The 21,564-nt window shown below is 56.9% G+C and overlaps 1 protein-coding gene across 3 annotated transcripts in view; it reads left to right on the top strand.

The window, feature by feature from the left end:
* Positions 1-21,564, top strand: part of SEMA6C (semaphorin 6C) — a 91,158-nt gene that overhangs the window by 13,535 nt on the left and 56,059 nt on the right. For all 3 annotated transcript variants that reach the window (XM_050929805.1, XM_050929804.1, XM_050929806.1), the window contains exon 2: positions 16,755-16,835. The gene's annotated coding sequence lies outside the window, so the exon portion shown is untranslated. The remainder of the gene's footprint in view (positions 1-16,754; positions 16,836-21,564) is intronic.

The following is a 21,564-nucleotide window of genomic DNA, read 5'->3' as shown; positions in this document are numbered from 1 at the left end:
GGTGCCACTTTGGGTTGGTGGGTCCTGGCCTGTGGGGAGCTTGCTTCTGATGATGAGCGTGGGAGGTTGTCTGAAGGCCAGAAGAGGGGGTTCAGGAAAGATTTTTTTTTGTAGGATGGGGTCCCCATCGAGTCTGGGTTGTAGTGGTTGACAACTCGGTGTGTGTGGTCGGAGGGGGTTTTATATCTGTATAGAAGCACTTATCTCGGGGTATTTGTGTGGCCCTGCTTCATGCTGTGATCTGCTTCCCTGGTGCAGGGTCCTTGTTTGGAGAAGGTGGTTTTGAGTGTGTTAAGGTGTGTATCCCGGCCTTTCTCCTTGGAGAGTATTCTGTGGTATCTGAGCGCCTGGCTGTAGATAACAGATTCCTTGCTGTGTTTGAGGTGGTTACGGGTGTGGTGATCCCTGGGTTTCTTGTATGTAGGCGACTGTAGGGTTCCGTTGATAGGGTTACCACCTGTCAGGTTTTCACCCGGACAGCCTGGGTTTTGGCTTGTGTGCTGGGTGTCATTTGACAAGCCCTGACGTTCTTTTTCTTCAAATCTGTGGCAACCTTAAGCAGAAGGAAGGAGGCAGCAAAGCAGCAGCACGAACTGCCTCCCAGGTCACGGTGGGGTGGGGTGCAGGGGTGGGGCCGTTGGGGTAGAGGCAGAGCATGGGATGGGGCCTGGGGAAAGGGTGGAGCAGGGGCAAGGCCTTGAGGGGAGAGCCAGGACAAGGGTGGGGTCTCAGAGGTCCAGTTGCCAGCCATTTGAAAGGTGGTCAACCTATCCACTGCTGAAGCTGATTGTGGTGTCCAGGAAGTGGATGCTGCTGTGGACGGGTGGTGCTTGTTGAAGTTGTGGTTTATATCATGGAAAATATCATCCATGTGTCTCAGGTGTATCATTGGTTTCATGGTACATTTGCCAAGAAATACGTGTTTGCTACTTACACTAAACCATCTGTTCCACCTTATATTTCGCTGGGACGCTCTAAGTACATTTCCAGCCCTGGAGAAGAGTCTGTGTAGCTTGAAAGCATGTCTCTCTCACCAACAGAAATTGGTTGAATAAAAGATATTCCCTCCCCCAGCTTGTCCATCTGCACCAGTCTCCTTCCCATACTATCAGGATAGATAGCGGTTTAATAAAACATTCACAGTTCTTAAAAACACTCGTTAAAAGCCCTGCAGAGACCAGTTATAACCAAAACAGAGCCACAGTTTACCCTCGGGCCTTGTCCTTGTCTGAAGCACGTTTTCAACTTTCTCACACTACCGACCTCAGTTTCCCACACTGCTCGGGGTAGGCTAATTTCTGCTTAACCTGGGCTACATCCAAGGCACCTGGGGAGCTTGGGTGCCTGCTGGGGGTTCTGGAGGAGTTGGGGTGATTGAACCCAAGGGCACTAATTTGGATTGTGGTTGTCTAGTGTTTCCCTACGGTCAGACACTCCGGTTGTCGTCCCCGGTCCAGCCCCGGGGGTTCACTATGGGCCCTGTCTCTGTGGCTATGGCTGCACCGCAACAGAAAGCCCGCGGCAGCAAGTCTCCGAGCCTGGGTCCATTGACTCAGGCTCACCGGGCTAACAGTAGCAGAGGAGACGTTTGGGCTCAGGCTGGAGCCCAGGCTCTGAGACCTCCAAATGGGGAGGGGCTCATAGCCCAGGGGCTCATAACCCTGAGACAGGCACCGCGGGTTCGTTACTGCAGTGTCGACGTACCCAGTGCGATTAGACCCCTGTTACCAGAGCTGGCCCTGCTGTGAACGCCACGTGGTTGGCGTTGGCTGCCCTTTGGGCTGTGTGTGGGGCCCGAGCAAGCGAGCCAGGCTGGCAGCAGGCGCAGTGGAGTCGTGCCAGCGTGGTCTTGAGCACTGCGTCCCATCCTGCGGGTATCGGCTGGGCTTGGCTTATCTGGCACCTTGTGAGCCGGGGGCAGTGGAACAGCCATGGTGGACAGGGTTGGCTGCGTTTACAGAGAGGAAAGGACTTGTTCCTGGTCACACAGGAAATCATAGAGATGAGAACCCAGGAGTCCTGATGGGCAGGTTGATCTGCTTCAACCACTAGATCCCACTCCACTCCTGGAGCTGGGAATAGAACCCAGGAGTGCTGACTCCCAGTCCCCTCCCCCACCCTGCTCTAGCCACTAGACCCCACTCCTTTCCCAGAGCTGGGGGTAGAACCCAGAAGTCCTGCTGGGGTGGTGAAAGGGTAATTGTAACAAGCCTGGTACTTGGTTTTGCCGAGGGCTGGGGCACAGGGGTGAGTGGATCGAGGAGCCGGATGGGGGAGGAGGGAAGGTTATTCTGTGTCTGGGCAGTGCCTGGCACGTCGGGGCACTGATCTCAGTTACTCTGTGTCTGGGCAGTGCGAGGCACGTTGGGGCCAAGATCTCGGTCACTCTGTGTCTGGGTAGCACCCGGTATGATGGCGCCCTGATCTCGGTCATTCTGTGTCCATGCAGCACCTGGCATGATGGGTCCCCGATCTCGGTTAGAACCTCTAACCGTGGTTGTTGTGTTCTATTTCTAGCTGGGAGAGATGGGGAGTGCTGTGGGGGATTAAGAACGATTGATCTGTGCCCCCTACTTGGTGGGCACTTGGCCGACAGCCTGGGGAGACCAGTGCTCTGGCACCATGAGCAGCCCGGCCCGAGCCCATTGTGTATGGCCATGGTGTCCTTAGTTTTGGCTCTGTCTCCTGCCAGCGATTACCTCATGCTAACTGCTCACTTTGATTAGGGCTGGAGAGCAGCTGCCAGGAGCCCCTGTGCCTTCAATCCAGCGACTGTGCGAACAGAAGAGCTGCCTGAAATCGCTTCCCGCACCACGCCAGCCTCTCTGAGGGCTGGACAGGGGCAGTGGAGTGTGGGGAGGGCGTTTGCCCTTGTAACAAACCACAGGATCCAGGCAGGCAGCAGCCAGCTTGCAAGAGTTGCAGAGCCCCAGGCTGGAGCTGTGGGGGAGTCAGGGTCTGCTACTCACCCCCGGACGGGCAGGCCATCCCCCGCTCCGTCCACCCCTCTGCTCCTCTCCCTGGGGTGAAGGGTTATGGGGCAGGCTGATGCAATGGGTCGGAGCTGCCGATCTCGGAGCCACGGCGCTGCCGGAATCAGGATGTCTCGCAGTGTTACTTGCTTCCTGCTATTGTCACAGACACTCTCAGGTCCCTCCCTTTCCTCATCAGAGCCAGGCCAGAGGCTGAACAGGGGAGCTGATGGTACCTGACATCCGCTGGGATGATTTGGAGCCAGGCCCAGCAGAGCACTCAGATGCTGCCGCTCTGCAGCCCAGAGCAGGGGCCTGAGCTGACTCCCTCATGCTGCTCCGATGCCCGCCCAGAAACTGGGCTGAAGTCCCAGAAACTCATTCCACTTGCTGGACGTGACAGGGTTCCAGGTGCGAAGAGCTGATTTGCTAGCCCGATCCAGCGTCGGTTGGCCTTTGCCTTCCTGTGTGCCCTAAAAGGTTGGGCAGCATTGCTGGGTGGTTGCTAAACCACTGATGCACTCCACCCCAGAGGTGGCTGCATTTCAGCTCTGGGCAAGCCATCCCTATGCACTCTTACCAGGTAGCTCTTAACGTGCTGCTGTGCCCCACCCCAGAGATCGCAACCTTTCAGCGCTGGATAAGCAATCCTACTGCAGCAGTGCTGTGCAGCTGTTAGCCACCTGCTGCGCTGCACCCCAGAGGGGGCTGCGCTTCTGTGGCAGGGGAGGTGATCCTTATAAGTTAGCATTCTGGGCTCTTCAAGATATAAACTGCTCACCGCTTGGCCGCTAGAATTCCCTTCTCGAATACTGTGTCAGTCTATCTAGAGTGTGTGCATCACCACTGCTGTCTGGTGTCAGGAATCAGAACTGCTCAACTGTGTGTCATAAGCCCTGGGCTGCTAACAGCCTGTGGGGGATTCTCCTTTGGCTCAGGTGACAGGAGGAGTTGAAATCTAGCCCCATGGGTCGGATAATGGTGAAGCTCTGGGTTTGTTCCGCAGCTGCTCCCCTCTGCCCTGCTGCAACCTTCCCTTGCTCCACCTGCTGTGGCTTAATGCCCTTGGGGAAGACTTTCACAGGGGGAGAGGACCCCCCACCCCCGTTAAACCAGACAGTGCTGGAATAAAGCACCTATTGCTCCAAGAGCAGTTCCTGGCCAGCTCTTAGGCTGGGTCGGGAGGCTCAGGCACAGGGATGGCTGCCTGGCCGCGCGTGGGGGGGTGATTACGGCTGGCTTAGCCTCCCCTAACTAGGGCCGTGAAAGATTGACTCTGTATGAGAGGGCCAGGCCGACTACCCTGCCCCCTCCTCCCGGCCCATTTCACACAAGCCTGCTCCTGCTCCCTCTCCTGCTCCCAGGGAGGTCAACAGCCAAACTGCCACAGGCAGCTGCCTGTGTCCATCCATATAGCATGCGACCGCCTCGCCGCACGTCCTGGTTCACAGCCTGCCCCCCTCCACTCTGGTTCTAATCACCTCCCAGGGATAGAACCCAGGAGTCCTGACTTCCAGCCCTGCCCCTGGCTCTAACCACTGCACCCCACTCCGTTCCCAGCCCTGGGAAACAGAACCCAGGAGTCCTGACTCCCAGCCACGCCACCCTAGCTCTAACCACTGCACCCCACTCCCTTCCCAGCCCTGGGAAACAGATCCCAGGAGTCCTGACTCCCAGCCACACCACCCTGGCTCTAACCACTGCACACCACTCCCTTCCCAGCCCTGGGGAACAGAACCCAGGAGTCCTGATTCCCAGCTACCTACTCTAACCACTAAACTTCGCTCTTTGCCAGAGCTGGGGAACAGAATCCCGCCGTCCCAACTCCCAGTCCTGATCTCTGCCCACTGATCCGGCCTGCCTTCCCCCAGCTGAGCCTGCTCCGATTTCCCCCTCCCCGGGGGACTGCATTAGGAACATCCTAGTGGCTGCCCCAGCTCACCTTTCTAACAAGCTGAGGGAACAGGGAGCCACCCCCGGGGTGAGGCAGGCAGCTCAGTTGATTTGAGAACCGGGGCTGTTCAGTGGGGTTTGATTTCCCTCCCGGGACGGTGCGCGTGGGGCTGGGTTTCCGGGCGGCTGGCTGTGCCGGTGGGGGGCAGGGGGTGGCTGGCGCTGCAGTGGAACAGCAGGTGCGCCGCATTTAATAATTAAGATGTTCAGTGAAATCTATCGCCTGCAAAACGCAATCGACGTACACAGCAGAATGCAAACAGCCCCGCGCGCTTCCCCAGGGTTGCGCTGGGCACCACTCCCGTTAACCCTTTCCAGGGAAGTTAGAGACAGTGGATCCACAAGGCTGGTCTATGGGAGTGACCCCTTTAGTGGGCTGGGCCCCCAGGACCCTCAGTTCCACAGGGGCAGGCCCGGGGTTTTCAAGATGCTGAAACTGGCTCGTTAGGCACCAGCGATCCCTGTCTGTCTCCAGGGCTCCCTGCAATGAATCCAGCCCAGCCAGACTCCTGCTTACCTGCAGCCAGAGCAGGCAGCCTTCTCCCAGCAGAGGAGAATTTATAGTCGCCTGGCTACAGAATCTGAAAGTCCTTACGCCAGCAAACAGAGGCAAAGGTGAAGCCACGGTCCATGCTGGCTAAGCCAATGTAATCAGCCTGCCAAGCTGTCACGGACTCTGTTTAACTTCGCCACCTGGCACCTTGCTCCCTTTGTTCTTGAGCGGGGCCCTCGGCTCAGCTTCCCTGGGGAAAATCGCCTTCCTCTGGGCTGCTGTTTGCTTGTGGGCATGTTCTGGGCATTCGCCCTTTTCGGATTCTCTTTTGGCCCCTTTGGTCTGCCTCGGCCAGAGAGGCTATTCCTTCCATCCTCCTGTCTCCAGCTCTACTCCAAGAGCACTGTTAACCCCTTTGCTCCCGCTGTGTAGCAGTGCAAAATGTGGGGGAAACTGAGGCACGCAGGGGCTTCAGAACAATATTCTGGAAAATTCCCACTTTGCTCTGATAACCCACGAGACACACGTGTGTCCACCGGTCCAAATCGGCGAGGCTCCCCCTAAAATAGCTTTGGCATCATCCCCAGCTGGTGATAATATTAGGTGTATTATGGTAGCGCCGAGATGACCCAGCTGAGATTGTGCAGGGCGCTGCACGGACACAGAGTGGGAGGTGATCCCTGGCCCGAAGGGTGTAGGCCTAGATGCCTATGGGAGTCAGGCACCTGAATACCTTTGAGGATCTGGGCCTCACAGGCTAAATAGACAAGGAGTGGGTGGGGAAACTGAGGCATGGTGCAAGAAAGGGCTTACCCAAGATCAGTAGGAAGAGAGCCCAGGTGTGCTGTCTCCCAAGCCACGAGGCAACACTGCCTCCTTGGCCTGCAAGGATTTTATTTCCCTGGTGCAGTTTAACCCTCGAAAGCCTGTGGTAGTTAGCAGTGAGGAATCCCACTTGCCACCCAGCCTGTGGAGAAGCAGCCTTGTCCCAGGTGCTAGCAGAATCGCAGGTGACGGGGTTAAATTGCCGAAGTCAGAGTGACTCAGAGCCCCAATGAAATCAAATTACCACCCAGCAACCCATTAATCTCCGTCACCCGCGGTTCATCTGCATTGGTTGCCGTGCCCAGAGGCAACAAATTAGAAGCTATTTATCAGTAAGCGGGCAAACGGATTAATCAATATGGCATTTACGGCCCCGTTGGCTGCAGCAGGAAGAACCCAAGTGGTAACGGGAATTGTTCCAAGTTCCCCTTCAGTGGTGCTGCGGTGACCTGGTCGGGTTCGGCCGGTGGCAGCTCTCCCACGGGATGGGCATTCAGCGGCTGGGTGATGCCAACAGAGTCTGCAGGAAGGGGGGCATTGGAGGGGGTGGTTGTTCTAAAGCCCCAGTGTGGCACTTGGGGTGCTGTTACTGCCTAGCGGCTGAGCCCTGAACAGCAATGCTGGATGAGCCGCCAGCTAAGGCACTGGGCATTAGGGCACCTGGGTTCTAGGCCTGGCTTGGGCAGATCAGGACCCCTCTTTCTGCCTCAGTTTCCCCTCCCACCCTTAGTCCGTCTCGTCTGTCTAGATTGTTAGCTCTTAAGGGCAGGGGGTGTCCCTCACTGTGCGTCTGGGCAGTGTCCAGTGCAAGAAGGTCCTGATCTCAGGATGATAAGACCAGGGCCTGAAGAGTCCATGAGGACAACTCTCCCCTGCTGGCAGCCATGTGGGGTAATTCTAGCTAGCGAGCTACTCCATAGGGCGTTATCCTGCCATCCACCACTGTGGTGTCTGGGCACCTTCCACATAAAATCAGGAGCAATAGCAAAGCCTCTAATGAACTTGATGGAGTCTCTAGCTCTTCTCCCTTTCTGGGGCCAGAACTCTGCTTAGGTAGGTTTTTTAGGGGGTGGGAAGGGATTGGTAGGGTTGGGAGTAAAAGGAGCGTTTGTCCTGTGATGCCTCCTAAAGCTGGTCAGACTCTGGATCCGCCTGGTCTCCTTGGGGTTGTTTGATCTAGCTCTGGGGGTGCTGTGTCCTCAGCTCTCCCGTGCCCCAGCTCTGGGGTCTGCCTTGTCCCGGAGCCGCTCAGCTGTCGCAGGCGTGTGTAGATGGATAGTCACTCCCTGACGTTGCTGAGCCGTTTGCTGCTGGGAGAATTAGGGGCAGGCCCTCAAACGGGAAGGGATAGCTCAGTGGTTTGAGCATTGGTTTGCGAAATCCAGGGTTGTGAGTTCAATCCTTGAAGGGACCATTTAGGGGTCTGGGGCAAAAAAATCTGTCTGGGGATTAGTCCTCCTTTGAACAGGGGGTTGGGCTAGATGACCTCCTGAGGTCCCTTCTAACCCTGATATTCTGTGAATGGGTGGGGATGGTGCAGGGACATGGTCCATGGGCTGTTTGCAGTGGCCTGAGCCACAGAGGAGGTAGGCAGCCATGTGCTATACCAGGCTGTGCACGGTCATGGAGTCAGCTGGGAGGTGACAGAGGCCTAGGGTGGAAGGGCGAGCGGGAGGCAGAAGGAATAGCTGGGGGCATGTTATCCAGGGTTTTAGGAACCCACAGCAGGAGCAACTTCACCGTTTCACTCCAGGCAGTGTCAGGAAATCAATGGATGGGAGCACAGCAATTCCGTCTGGTATAAGATTAATGCGAGTAAGCTGCAGTTTATTACATTTAAGCACAGGCAGACGCAATAGGTTTACCTTAAATCCGGAACGGTGTTGGGTAATTAACAGCGGGTACGCAGTGGCTGGTTGCTCACCCACGGTGTTAGGAAAAACATTTCTCGAGATGGCTTCAGAGGACAGCTTTGAATTCCACTAGATTAGCTAGGGTTTTTTATAACTATTCTTTATCAAACACACAGGTTACAATAACCCCTAGAAAATTAAGATGTTTTAAAATTTGTAATCATTTTTTACTATTGAAGGTGCTCAGACTTAAGGTTTTTTATTTACTTAATTTTTTTCTAGTTTTATTTGTTCACTTGTTTCCCCGCTTTTCCCGTTCTAATTAGCAGAAACTGCCGGCTCATTTTGACTTTGCCTCTAAAAGCCTGCTTTCCAATTAACCCTCTATATGTGGTGGTTTATTTGTCATTTGTGATGGCTGAATGCACTCAAGATGGTTGCAATTAGCTTGATTACATTCTGGGGTACACCCCCCCTTAAATTCAGGGTAACAGGGAGCGCCCGCTGTTAGGATCCAGACTGGTCCTGCCCTGGAGAGTGTCAGAGAATGTCAGTCTTCAGCTCCTCCCCGCTCCCGAAAACAGTGTTAACTTCACAAAACTCACCCCCAAATATGAGAATGATTGGGTGGGGGTGGGGGTCTTAGTCCTGACTCCAAATTCCCTGCTCTAACCACTACATTCCAGTCCCTTCCCAGAGCTGGGAAGTAGAACCCAGGAGTCCTGACTCCCAGCCCCCTGGCTCTAACCACCAGAGCCCACTCCCCTCCTTGAGCTAGGTCTGAAATCCAGGTGTCCTGACTGGCAGCCCTGTGCTGCGCCCACTGACCCGTCCTGTCTCCCACAGCTCTGCCCATTTTGATTCCCCCTCCCACACTAAACTCCCAGGCTTTAGTCAGAATTTTCACAAGAGTGTTGCACATTGGATGCTCTGCATGCATGGTCGTGCACACACACACATGCATGCACAAATGCATACCGCACGTCCACACACATATGTGAATGCACATGCACAGTTGTGCACACCCCTTGTGAAGATCTAGCTCCCGTTGGGGGCTCTGCACACTTGGCCCCCAGGCCCCAAGTCCTCATGGGAGTCAGGCCCATTTCTATCCCCTTGCTAGTTACAGCCGAGAGGAGGTTGGAAAGCTCGAGCTCGCCTGTGGCTCCTGCTCTTCATCTCCTCTGCTTTTGGCTGGAGCCAGCCTGGTGCTGCCCAGAGCTGGGCACTGCCCCTCTGGGGGGATGCCTGAATTCCTCAAAATGGAGAGGGGAAGCAGCTGGTCAGTTTCAACAGAGGCTCAGGGGGGATCAGGGCTCCAGCCAGTTAGGCCCGGAGGAGGGGACTGCCCCAGGGCCACCCCCCTGTGCACCCCTATGGCGAGGTGCATCCTCCCACCTGGGAAACCCCTCTGTCATTACACAACTCAGCCCCATGGAGCATGGCCCAGATTCCCAGCAGGTGTCAATGGGCCTCACTCCGCTGGAATCAATGGGCCAGATCCCCCGTGGTGTAAATCAGTTATATCAATGCAGCTACACTAGCTTGCGCCAGCTAACGATCTGGCTCTGTGCCTTGCTCGTTAAATCAATGGGGCTACGTGTGCCTAAAGCACCTGTGAGCATCTCTGAGCTCAGGGCCCGGTGGCCCAGCAGGGTCCCATCTCCGTTGGGATTCTAGGCATTAGTGGAATACAAATAACAAATGCAGGGGGCCCAATGCGCCATGGCCAGTCTGCCAGGCCGTCGCCTGCACCAGTGCAAAGTGGGGGTGGGGGCTGGGGGAGGACTCTTTTTGCCCTGCTGCAAACGACTGGCTGGCCACTGGGTGACAGAGCATTGGACCCACTGAGCCTAGTTCAGGGGACAGAATTCGGGGCGGAGGGGCAGCTGCATGAGCATGCAGGTAAACCTGCACCTCCGAGCTCACGCATAGAGATGGGTGCTCTGTGTGTGTGCGTGCGAGGGTGCGCACCACGGGAATTGGTGCAGCTCAGCATCTCTGGTCAGGCTTTGACGAGCGTCGTGCTGGTGAGGTCTGGGCCACGGTGCAGGCCAAAGGCTGGCATCGTTCCCGTGCCTGAGGCAAGTCATAACTTACCCGGTTGTTTGCTCTTCCTGCGCCAACAGTAGTTAGCTGTGATACATTGTGGGCTCTTTGATAATTAAGAAGAAAGTTGGCAGCTCTTAAAATGGCTCCCAGCCTGCGCTGGGATTCACACTGGGGCTGTTACTTCACCTCCTTAGAAGTCATGACTTCATTCTCTTCAGCGATGGCTTCCCAGTGCCACCTGCCACCCACACCCTCATGTGCACACGCATCCCTGCACAAAGACACAAACATAGAGACGTGCATGCACAAACACCTGCATGCACAAACATGCACGCACATATCTGTACATGCACACGTGCATGCATCCACATGCACACTCATGCACACCCGTGCATGCATCCACATGCACACTCTGGTACATACCTGCACACACATGCAAGCATCCACATGCATGCTCATGCACATACCTACACATGTGCAGGCATCCATATGTACACTCATGCACATACGTGCAAGCATGCACATGCAAACTCATGCACATATCTGCACATGTGTGCAGGCATCCACATGCACGCTCATGCACATGCGTGCACCTGAGTGCACACATGTGCATGCGCATCGATGTACATGCACAGCTGTGTGTGTGCACACACGTATACATGTGCAAACACACATGCACATACAAACCAGCACACAGACATGCATGCACACACAAGCCCCGCTCTGCTGTGGAGCAACCCCTCCGAGCCGGTTTCCTCCTCCATGGTGGTGGCCTCGCCAGCCTTGAGCTGTGTGAGTCCTGCGTCGGTCATTCACAGCCTGCTACAGGAAGCTGCAGTTTGGCACAGAAGGGCCATTGGCCATGGCAGCCTGGCGTTTTGTCAGGGATGGGGTGACACACAACATTCCCATTAGGGAAATGGGGCTGCCAGCCAGCCAGCTCTGCCCTCGTTAACCCTTTGAGGCCAGAGGTCATTGGGCAGCATGGACTACTGATTAAAGCACTGGGCTGAGAGTCGGGACTCCTGGGACCAATTCCCTACCACGTGTCCTGAAGCAAGTTACTTGGCCCCACCATGCCTCAGTTGCCCCGCCTGTAACATGGGTCTGACAGGGCCCACTTCACAATAAGTCATTGTTTGTAAAGCACCATGTAGAGTCTCTCATAAAGCCTGTTACTGTAGGGTCTCTCATGGATGCTAGGCTGGGCATGCTATGGTTTGTTATTGTAGGGTCTCTCATGGATGCTAGGCTGGGCATGCTATGTTTTGTTATTGTAGGGTCTCTCATGGATGCTGTTGTAGGGTCCTTCACAGCCACAGTGGAGCTCTCTCTGATTTGTTATTGTAGGGTCACCTAATGATGCAACCCGATGCACTCCCCTCCCCCATCCCACTCACCAGTCCCTGCCCTGCCCCGCCCCTTGGCATTAATAGTGATTTATTGTCTTGAATTTAATTATTTACATTTCAAATAATAAAGGTGCCTTTAGGAGCCCTGACCTCGTTAATGATCCAGTTGATACAATTCCACGGATTGCTAACAGCGCACGCTCAACCCCGCCCCCTCCAGGCTCTGTGCACGCAGACCGCCCAGCTGGGGGGAGGGTGGGCAGAGGTCTGAGCTGAGGGCGCTCGCCAGTGGGAGAAGACAGGAGTGGGTCTGACCTGGGCTGGGGCACTCACCTGGGGTCTCTGGAGGACACCACGGCACAGCAGCTCCCGAGTTCTCCTTTAACTAAAATCTGTGATGTGCCCAGAACTTACTGTCTTTGAACTCAGGAATCCTGACTCCCGTGGCCGCGAGACCATGCTCCTGTGACGAACCCAGGAGTCCTGACTCTCCAGCTGCTCCCTGCTGTAACCACTAAAGCCCTCTCCCCTCCTAGAGCTGGGAAGAGAACCCAGGTGTCCTGGGTCAGCAATGCTCAAAGGCAGGCACAGTGCTACTGGACCCCCCACCTTTCCCGTGCAGCTCCGCACCCCCTGCTAGGGAACTGCACTGGCTCAGAGAAGAGCGCCCCCTGCTGGGGCAGCAGCTGCACTATTCCCCACCTCTCCCCAGTACCACACAAGGGCATTGGCTCAGCACTGCCCCCTGTTGGGTCTCCCTGGCCAGGCTGCACTTGTATCGACTCCCCCAATCCCCTGCTGGGAAGCACCAGGCTCCAGAGAGTTAACGGATCCAGTTCTCCTTCTTAGAGGCAGCCTGTTGGCTTTGGCTGGGGAGCCAGACCAGGACAACGGCTGCTGTGGTTTCCTCTTGTCACACCACAGGAATCAACCACTGGGTATTTGACAGGAGTCAGGACTCCTGGTTCCCAGCCCCTCCCCTGAGACCACTAGACCCCACTCCCCTCCCAGAGCTGGGAACAGAACCCCAGAGTCCTGCCTCCCAGCCCCTCGCTTTAACCACTAGACCCCACTCCCCTCCCAGAGCTGGGAACAGAACCCCGGAGTCCTGGCTCCCAGCCCCCCCGCTTTAACCACTAGACCACACTCCCCTCCCAGACCTTCATTCCCAGCCTTGGGCTGGACATCAGGACTCCTGGGTTCTGTTTCTGGCTCTGCTCTGCCCTGCTGTGTGACTGTGGTCACTATGGGAGGCAGGATAAAGGGGTGGATGGACCCTGGTCTGATCCAGTCTGGAAGTTCCTGTATTTCCTTCCATTAAAACACAGAGCGTGAGACCCCAAGTACACCCCACTCAGTGCACTGGTGGCTCCTGGCTCAGTTGTCAATGAGAACAAGTAGCCTGGTATCATGGTGGGGGGGAGCCCTGCTCTCGGCCACGGTCTGCACAGCGCCCGGCACAAGGGGTCCCTGCTCTCGGTCGGGGTCTGTGCAGCACCCGGTACAACGGGGCCTGCTCTCTGTTAGGGTCTGCGCAGCACCTGGCACAAATGGGACCCTGCTCTTGGTCGGGGTCTGTGCAGCACCCGGCACAACGGGGCCCTGATCTCGGTTGGGGTCTGTGCAGCGCCCAGCACAACGGGGCCCTGATCTCGGTTGGGGTCCGTGCGGTGCCCAGCACGGCAGGGCCTCGCTCTTGGCCAGCATGACCGTAATACACCTATCAACTGCCAGTGCCTGGATCTCTGGAGCAGCTGCTCCCCAGGCTGGATGGAGATCGGTCCCACGCTCCCAGGGACATCCCAGCGTCTGGTCTTGGTGCTCACACGTGGTGTCACGCTCCACACAGCAACTCTGTGGGGGGCAATTACCCTCTGCTGAGAACCGGGAGATCAGCCGAGGGAGCTGGGAGGAGCATGAGGAGGGGAGGCAGCTTAGCTGGGTCGCTGAGCCCTGGACTTCGTTCGCTCCCCGAGGCAGCTTCAGCTCTTGACACTACCATGCAGAACTTAGGTCATGAGTAAGGCATCGGTTTCTCCAGCCGGGGCACGTTTCCTGGAAAGCCTCTGGGTGATTCCGCCTGATGATTCCAAGGTAAAGCCCGTACGGGCCCCTAGTGTGGGCTTTGTCGGTTTCTCCACCATGCTTTGCACCTCTGGAGTCCCCCGTCCTCCTCGCCACGTTTCACCGCAGCACCGTCCGATTGCACCGTCTGACTGTTGTTTGCGATGTTGTGGTAGCACCAGCCGAGAGCAGGCCCCGTTGTGCCAGGGGCTGCACAGTTGCAGAGTGAGAGACAGTCGTGGCCCCAGAGAGCTCACAGTGTGAGCAGAGCAGACAAAGGGTAGGGGGCAGGTCTCCAAGCTCTTTGTGGCACGGATTCTCCCTTAGTTCAGATTGGCTCAGTGCCTAGCGTAATGGGGCCTTGCTCTCGGCCGGGTCTGTGCAGCGCCTGGCACAACGGACCCTGATCTCAGTCGGGGTCTGTACAGTGCCTGGCTCAACAGGGCCCTGATCTTGGGGTCTGTGCAGCGCCTGGCACAAGGGGGCCCTGCTCTCAGTCGGGGTCTGTGCAGCGCCTGGCACAAGGGGGCCCTGCTCTCAGTCGGGGTCTGTGCAGCGCCCAGCACAGCGGGGCCCTGATCTCAGTCGGGGTCTGCGCAGCGCCCGGCACAACGGGGCCCTGCTCTCAGTAGGGGTCTGCGCAGCGCCCGGCACAGCAGGGCCCTGATCTCAGTCGGGGTCTGTGCAGTGCCCGGCACAACGGGGCCCTGCTCTCTCCCAGGGTCTACGCAGCGCCTGCCACAATGGGGACCCTGCTCTCATGTGATGCTCCTGTAACAACAGTCACTGCTCTGGATCCTCTTGCAGCCGCTGCATCCCCAGGAGCTGGCAGGGCCCGGTGCGGGCAGCAGGCCATCGGCCACCTGTTCCCTGCTCTGCACAGAGGCCAGCTCCCTCCTTAGGATTTCCCACACGTGTTAGCAATCAAGGCCGATCAGACCTTTCCGAGGGAGCCGGAGTGGAAAGCGATTACACCCCTGTTATACCCTCCTCCTGCTCTATTAGGGACCCCCCCCCCACCATGCGTTTCATTTCCTCTCCACTGAGCCCAGTTAAAATGCCGCGTTTCCTTCACGGATCCGATCTGCTTTTGTTTCCCTCCGGCACGCCCGGCAAGCTTGTGTTTGCGGCGGGGGGAGGGAATATCTCTGGTCCCCGGGGGCAGGTGCGGCGGGACTGAGATGTCAGAGCGACAGAGCGAGGGAAATGGACTGGAAAATAGGCCATGGTCGCAGAGGTTCAGCTGCTCCTCCTCTGTGGCTGGAGAGCGTCAATGCCGCCGGGGAGCAGCTGGGCACCCCGTGAGTCCCCGCCCAGCCCCATGCCCCACAGGCACTGTCCAAGAGCCAGCCCTTTAGTACAGGCTGGGAGAAACGGGATCTGGCAAGGCTGGGATAGCATGGAGGACCAGGGGGTTTTGGGTTGGGACGGAGGGGCATTGACAGTTTGTTCAAGGCCCTTGAGACTGTAACTGCGGCTGCCCGGGGAAATCTTGCATTGCCCCTGCCTGCCTCATGGCTGGCACTACCCCCTGGCTGGTGCTACCCGCGGGCACAGGGGCCACATGCACACAGCTGCTGGGCCGGGGTGCCCTGTGACCTGCCGGGAAGCTGTTCCTAATCTCCCCAGAGCGGGTGTAATCCGGATCCAGCTGTTGGCTTTTAACCAGGAAGACTTGGCTCATCTGCCTCGGGCATCGCAGCCCATGGGAAGACGCCAGCCTGGCTTCGTGGAGTTTCTCTGTGCCGTGCAAATGAAGCAGGACCGCTCCGGTGACACCCGGGCAGCCTTCAATCAGGGAAACAAAAGGCCTCTCTGACTCTGCACTGAATCTCCCCGTTCATCCTGAAATTGCCTCGCGTATGGGATGCTGTCCCATGCCGGTCGGCTGATCCCTGGCCCAGATAATGCGCCTCCTTAGGGCCGCGTGGCCAGGGGCTCTGGAGGGGATGAAATGACTCGCTCTGCTGCTCAAGGCCTCTCTGAAGCTGGCTTGGTAACACCCCGTGGCCTTGGTCTGAGCAGCTGGGGGCAGGCCCGAGGCACGCGGGCGAATCAGGTTTTGTGTCACACTGTTGCCTGCCTAGAAGGCCGGGGTAGCACGACGCGGCCCACGGGGAGCCCCGGATCGAATCTCAGCTGGGGAAGCAGCTCGTGGCTCCGCATCCGACTCGCGGCGCTGGTCGTTGGGGCTCCTCTTCTGGGGCAGTGGGCACGGGCGGGCGGCAGCTGAGAATTCAAAGGCACTCGGAGGCAGGGAGGGTCCCAAAGGGCTCGATCTGGAGCCAGGAGCCCCTCCTGCGGCTGCGACTGCCCTGATATCCTTGTGCGTGCTGTGTGCCTGTCTGTCCCTCCGTCCGCCACTCCTCTGTTCTCTCCCTATGCACCCCCACAGCCAGACCTGCCATTAGCCCTCCATTCATTCGGGGTGGGCAGGGGCAGGATGGGGCAATCTCCCCCCCCCCCAGCTCCTTGTCAGCGCCTGCAGCACCTATGCCACCTGGGGAAACCCCTCTGGCTAGCACCACCTGCTGGAGGGAGAGTGGGTGGGTCTGACGGGGGAGATATTTATAACTTTGCTCAGCGGAACCTCTGCAGCCGGATTGCAGGGCTCACTGCACAAGGGTCTGGTCTCTGCCCCTCCCCGCCAAGGCTGGCTGTCTGGAGACCCCCTGCTCCACCCTGCTCTGCTCTGTATCCATTGATGCCGGGCTCCCTAGCAGGGCTATTTCTGTCACGCCGCTGACTTTGTTTCCCTCAGAGTCACCGTCTGGCTAAAAATACCCCCCCCAACCATGTGCACGTACATGTTACTGCACGCCTGGGTCACGCGTGTCAACCGCAAGCTCCCAGCCTCACCCTCTCTGATCGTTGGCACTGGATCCGGGGGACCCGGGCCCAGCGGGCATCTCTCCCAGTGCCCAAAGCAGAGTAGCGCTGCCCTGTGATGCCCAGATGCTGTCGGGCACACGCCGCTCCCCCCTCACTTGGCCTCGCCAGGCCTGTCTGTGCTACCTGGGCTGTGGGGCAGGTGGCAGAGCTGGGGCACCGAGCCCCTGGCAGTGCCATGCTCCTGGCTCAGTGCCCTCCCCATGCAGCCGACTGAACACAGGTCCTTGATACCCCCACTGTGCTGCCTGTCTGACCTTGTCTCTCACCTCCCTCCCCTTTGAATTGTGTCTCCTCCCAGCCTTGCCCGACCCCCAGAGTCGCCCAAGTGCCTGGCCAGCCCCACCCGTGCACAGCTGCCCCACGGACCCTGGAAACTAAGGTAAGGTCGCGGCCGGCAGTAGGGGGTGTGTGTGGGGTGCTCTCGCCTTGTGCTCTGCAATACCTCCTTCTGACCAGCAGGGGGTCTCTTTCCCCCCACAGTATTCAGGCTGCAAAGGGGCGGGGCCTCGCGCTCTGTGGTGTCCCAGGAGTGCTCCAGGCGTGTATATAGGTCAATAGTTAGGAGATAAGGTGCCAGCTGTGGGCACCTGCCAGTTACAGAGCCCAGCTCCTTGCAGGATCTGTGCACCTCGGGGGGTTGTGGGTTTGGTGCCAACGGCTTCCTCTGGCAGCTCTACTCAGGGGTGGGGGTTGGCATTTCCATTGCAGTTTGATGTCCTGCCTGGCACAGGGTCTTGGACCCAGCGAGCCGGGATCTTGGGACGATGCAGAGCACAGCGCAGGAACGGGGCGGGGTTGGTGGTTCGAGGCCGAAGCAGAGGAGCCAAGGCAGTTCCGAGTTATTCACGGGGTACAGGGCTGTGATCTTAGGGTCCCAGTTCCGATTGGAGTTTGGGGGCGGGAGGCTTGGATGCAGAGCTTCTGGGGCAGCTTGGGAGTTTGGTTTTGCTTGCTGTGGCCAACTCAATGCTTCTGGCTATCTCAACCCTGATCTCTCCCACCAATCGCCTGGGCCGAGCCCCTCCTTATCCCATCACGGTGATGTGGTGGGAGCCGTCTCCTCCCGCCAGGGAAACATGGCTTGTGACTTGTACGCACCCCTGCCTTGGCCAGGGATGGGGTAAGATTGGGGCCTCGGTTAGGCCCGGGGAAGAGCTGGAGTCCAGAAACCACTGTTCCCTGCTTGTGCTGGGATACTCATACCCCACATCCGGAGCCCTGTGAGCAACCTGCCCTTAAAACCTCTTAACACAGGCAACCAAGATTAGAGCTGCTTTGGAAAATGTTGGCCTCATTGACTTGTTGATGGCAAGCTATAAATGAGTGTTAGCGGTGGGATCCGAACTAGTGTTAATATAGAAGTTTTGTATGAACTTTTTTTTGCTGAAAAATGCCAGTTTGTCGGAACTGAAATTGTCTATGGGGAGAGGGTCAGACAAATGTGGCTGATCTCCCGGCGTGAAATTTTTTTTGAAAAAAAAGAAAAAGAAAGTTAGAAACTGTGGAAATGGGACATTCTGACATGGTCAAAAGGAAAAATTTCATTTTTTGTTTTTTTTTTTGTTCGAAATGCCTCTCTGTTGCCAACTATACCTTAATGTAGGATTTTTTAAAAAAAGGTTCCAAAGAAAGGAAACATCAAATGCAAAAGAAAACGGTTCAGAATGATGAAAACAAAAGGTTTCGATTGCCCCCAGACTGAAAAAATCGGTTTGTGGACACTTTTGAGATTGGGATTTTTCATCTGAATTTGGGGTGGGAAATTTTTTTCAAAATCATGCAAGTTCTCGTGGGATGGGAAAACAGACCCCCCTGCTCCCACCCCCAGCTCAGCAGGGTATCATTGCTGTGCTGCTCACCTCTTTCAGTCTGACACGGGATACTTTCTGGGGAGAGATTGAAACCGACAACCTTCCACCCAGCCTTTTACCCACTGATCTGTTCCAGCACATCAGGCAGCCCCCCTAGGGGAACATCCCTCTGCTACTCCCCTGTCTGCTGTGGCCTTGCCAGCAGCAGGATGGCAGCCTGGCTATCGCTGGATTTATGCTGCCAAGGCCGGCGCGCGGGGGCATGGACTTCGCAGCCGGAATGCGGCTGCGCCAGTAGACACAGCACAGAGATGCCCTTAGGAAACAGGCAGCAGCTTTTAAAACAAATCAGATTGGTTGTTTTCCTCCTGCTCTTTTCCCTAAAAGAAATGAAAGTGACCCCCCCCACAGTGCATCCCTGGCCCTGGCACTCCGGCTCCGTCAATGGCAAAGGGTTTGGGGCTCGTAACCATGACCCGTTCCAGTTTCCAAAATAAAAGTTACGGGAACAGAAATGGGGCTGCTTGTGCCCAGTGCAGACCGGCCCGGGGTGGTGCTCAGCATGGACTGGTCCAGCTCTGGCCCAGGGCATGGGGTGCCCAGTGTGGACTGCCACAGGGCAGGGGGCTCTGAGTGAGGACTGGCCCCGGGCAGGCTGGTGTATGCCAGGCATGGAGTTACTGGCCCCGGGCACTGTTGGCACCGACATGCTTTGGGAGTGCAGTGATTCGCACTAGCAGAGGGGAGCTCTCGAGCGCACAGCTAGGCCACGGGTGTGCGCTCCTGTCTCTGTTAATATTGGTGCTGTGATGTAAACGACGCGGGTCCTGACCTCTGGGATCTCTTGGGATCTCACTATCCCGCCATGTCCCAGCTGAACGCCGCCTGCGGGTTTCGAAACGCCCCTCCACCTTCCCACGAGCTGCAGCTGGAGACAGGGGCCCGGATCCTCCGCTGGTGTAAGCCAGCTCCGTTAAAGCCCTTTGCACCCGCTGTGGATCTGGGCCCAGGGTTCTTTTCTCACTTCCTGTCCTCATGGCAGCGGAGGGGGACGACGCCTCCTCACTGTGCTCCTGGCATCGGTGCCCAGGGCTTTGACGCTTGCCAAAGATGTGACGTGTGCGTCGATCAGGAGCAATTACAACCTTGCCCGGATTGAAACTGAGTTCCTCCTGACTCTCCGTCCCGGTCCCCCTGTTCGGCGTCCCTCCTGCACCCAGCTCCCTCCTGCTCACAAATGGATCTGAAAGCGGAGTCACTTCTCCCCCTACATAAATTTCTCCCAGGCGCTTTCTGTCAGGTTCATATTCTTATTCATAACGGCGATGGAGACTGAATTATTTATATTTTAATTTCCGATGCAGCCAGCCGAGGGCCCGGGGGAGGGATGGAGGGGTGCACGGGGCGGCCGAGTCTGGGGAGAAGGCCAGGAGCTCACCTGCTCAGCGGTGTGTACCATAGCCCCTGCAGTGCAGCAGCTGGCAGGGATTCTCCTTTAGCAGTGGGGAGGGACTGGTTTGGGAGCCAAGGAGGGGCGAGGGGGATGCTAAGTAGGGAGTGGGGAAGTTGAAATCACATGGTGGTGGCTACCACGCCTGGTCAGCTCATCGCTCCATCACACCTGCCTGCTCCTCCACAGTGGGGACTGGCCCCTGGAGTGGCTCCCCGTCTCCCTCCAGTGGCCGGTTCATGTGTAGCAGTTGGGGCAGACAGAGGGGCTGAGCTCCAGAGGCTGTGGGTTCAATCCCAGGCAGAGAAGCAGCGAAGCAGGCAAGGGGTAGGCAGCTGAGTCAGGCCATGGGGAAGCTGTAGGCTGCAGGGGCTCCTGATGGGGCACAGTGCACCAGGCTGGCTGGGCTCCCTTAAGAGCTGCAACTGGATCCAGCTGTTGCCCCCCCCCATCCCTCCTCCGAGCCCAGGTCTCTGTTGCACCGGGCACTGCACAGCTACAGAGTGAGACAGTCCCTCCCCCAGAGAGCTCACAGGCTGAATAGACCAGACAGACAGAGGATGGGAAGGGAAACTGAGGCACAGCATGGGGGAGTGACTTGCCCACAGTCACTGATTCAGAGGAAATCCCTTCCTGAGCCTGTTCAGTTGGTGGTGGGCTCAGGCCCTAAAGCTGAAGGGTCCCTAGTCCTTCTCTTTAATGCAGCAGTGTCTGGTCCTGTCAGTTGTGGATCCTGCTTAGCCCTTGGCCTCAAGGACATCATGTGGCGAGGAGTTCCACAAGTTACTCACGTGTGGCATTAGAAAACATTTCCTTCCTTCATGCTCTGCATTAGTAGCCTTTTAACTTCATTTGTTCCCCTGCCCCACTGTGAAAGGAAAGAGTGAATCCAGTCCCAGTGCAGAGGGAGGGGGCGCGCCCCCCCCATTTCCCTCAGGATCTCAGTGATGCATTAATGCTTGTGGGAGATGCATTTGAGTCATAGGGTGTAGGGCTGAGTGAGAGCTGGGGGGCGGAGGTCAGGACTCCTGGGTTCCATTCCCAACTCATGTGAAATAGGGGGTGGAAGCAGAAGTAACGCTGAAAGAATGAGTCTCTATTGCGTTGTACGGACCTGGCTTCGCTGGCCTGGAGGAAGCAGAAGAGATGGCTGGAGCGCAGGCTAAAATTAACCACCGCTCCGAGACAGCAGAATATAACGTGGGACTGATGAGACGTCATACATTAAATTTACATTGCGAATGGCCCAGTGTAAGAATTATATTGGCATATGGGGGCCTGGATTTTAATTGGCATAATATTTCATTTAATTACATCGTCTATTTCAGACACCCAGCACAGGTCTTCAGTAGTAACGACATTTCTCAATAGAACGCCATTAGATCTGTGCCATTAACTCGGCATTCGCTCCTTTAACTGCTTGGTGCCTGCTTGGGGAGCAGAGCGTATTGGTCAGGCCGTGACAGCCGCCTGCAAGGAGTGGGAGCTAGACCCCACCCGCTGTGACCTAGTGGCTGGCGCACTGGGCTGGGAGCCAGGATGGCTGGGTTTGATTCCTTGCTCTGCTACTTGGCCTGCTGGGTGAACATGGGCAAGTCACTTCACTCTTCTTTGCCTCAGTTTCCCCTCCCATCTTTTGTCTGTCTGGTGTGTTGCGACGGAGCTCTTCAAGGCTGGGGCTGTCTCTCACTAGGTGAGTGTGCAGCGCCGGACGCAACAGGGCCCTAATCTTGGGCTGCTGCTGCTGTGATATGAATAATAAAGGAAAGGGACATTGGAATGGGTAGAACTTGGAGTGGAGAAAGATCTCAGAGGGATGTGGTGTAGTGGTTAGATCAGGCAACGAG

Source organism: Gopherus flavomarginatus, chromosome 20 (genome assembly GCF_025201925.1).
Source record: "Gopherus flavomarginatus isolate rGopFla2 chromosome 20, rGopFla2.mat.asm, whole genome shotgun sequence".
In the NCBI taxonomy this organism is placed as follows: domain Eukaryota; kingdom Metazoa; phylum Chordata; order Testudines; family Testudinidae; genus Gopherus; species Gopherus flavomarginatus.
The sequence above is the reverse complement of the archived record's forward strand: the minus strand, read 5'-3'. Positions and strand labels throughout refer to the sequence as shown.